Source organism: Gavialis gangeticus, unplaced genomic scaffold (assembly GCF_001723915.1).
Source record: "Gavialis gangeticus isolate Ggan-Ray unplaced genomic scaffold, GavGan_comp1, whole genome shotgun sequence".
NCBI lineage: Eukaryota > Metazoa > Chordata > Crocodylia > Gavialidae > Gavialis > Gavialis gangeticus.
Genome location: NW_017729032.1, coordinates 259,950,332 through 259,951,808, shown reverse-complemented (window position 1 = coordinate 259,951,808; position 1,477 = coordinate 259,950,332).

Genomic DNA, 1,477 nt, shown 5'->3' with positions numbered 1-1,477 from the left:
TCTCATGTATTCAGTGTCCTGCACTTCAGAATGGCAGCAGAGACATTTTATCCAAAGCTCATTGAATGAGCTTTAGTTAATGCGGCACATGCAATTAATTGAGTCTGCTCCAACAAGTTCCAATTAAAATCTTAGGAAACTAATCTTTTATCCAGCAGGGCCTATATTTGGATGTCTGAATTTGCATGCTCTCAAAGTGAGATCATATTATATAAACAATTATTTGTCAGAACTGTTGAGGTTTTCAAATATAGGCAACATCTTTCTTTGACACAGCTCAAAGTTTTGACCATTGGTGGGGCATACAATTTGATTACTACAGAGTAATTTACTCTGAATTTTACTCTGCAGTATGGCATGGACATAACCAGCTATTCCAAGTGGGTGTCCTGCAATAGGTATTTTAAAAATGTCTTGCCACTAGCTGGTGGAAAAGCTGGTTTCCATTGAGTATAATAGTTACAATGAGTACAGGGAAGGCATATAGCAAAAAATCAAGGAGGTTTCATAGTTTCTAGGGTCAGAAGGGACCTGAACAGATCATCAAGTCTGACCCCCTGCCCTGGGCAGGAACAAGTGCTTGGATCATAATACCCCAACCAGATATCTATCCAACCTTCTCTTGAAGACCCCCAAGGTAAGGGAAAGCAGCACCTCCCTTGGGAGCCCATTCCAGAGCCTGGAACCCCTAACCATACAGTAATGCCTCCTGATATCAAGCCTGAACCTACTCTCAATTAATTTGTGGCAATTATTCCTTGTTATCCCAGGTGGTGCCCTAGGTTCATTTTGCCTAATATATAAGCACTTTTAAACAAATCACTTTGGATATCAGAGAATGCAGAAAAGTTTCCTTTCCAGAAGAGATTCCCCAACATAAACCAGCAATGGGTAACTTGTCTCCCTATTACAAGTAGTCATTTGTACTCACAGACTGCTTTGTATCTGGAAAGTTGGAGGCAGATTATAGGGGTGCGTCCCGGAGTTGGTTAACCAAACTCATGGTGTCACGGTTGGGCGGCCAGGCGGTGGCAATTGGACACGCAACAGGCGGGATTTTTGGCGTGGAGTTCTGAGGCACGGAAACATAACGGTTTCAGACAAAGTGGGTTTATTTGACTTATGCTTTGATGGCGTAGGCAAGTTCTTCGGTTACAGTATAAACAACAAAGGGGTCTGTTGGCCCACGGGGTTCTTAGGTGAGCCCTTGCTTTCTAACCCTGGAGAGCTAGGGGCGGCTGCCTGCTGGCTAGTCCCAGAGCTGGTTGACAGCTTATACAGGGATGAACGAATAACAAACAAGAGCTGTAACTCGTAGTGATGAGACGATGTTAGGGTCGAGAGTGTGACGCCAGTCCAATGGACACCGGGTGGTCAAAGGAAAAGCCGAGGTCGAGAGCTGAATTAGGGATGAGCCAGATCGTGGTCGATAATGGAAGCCGAGGTCCGTCAAATGCCAGGTAAGTAAAAGCCGGAA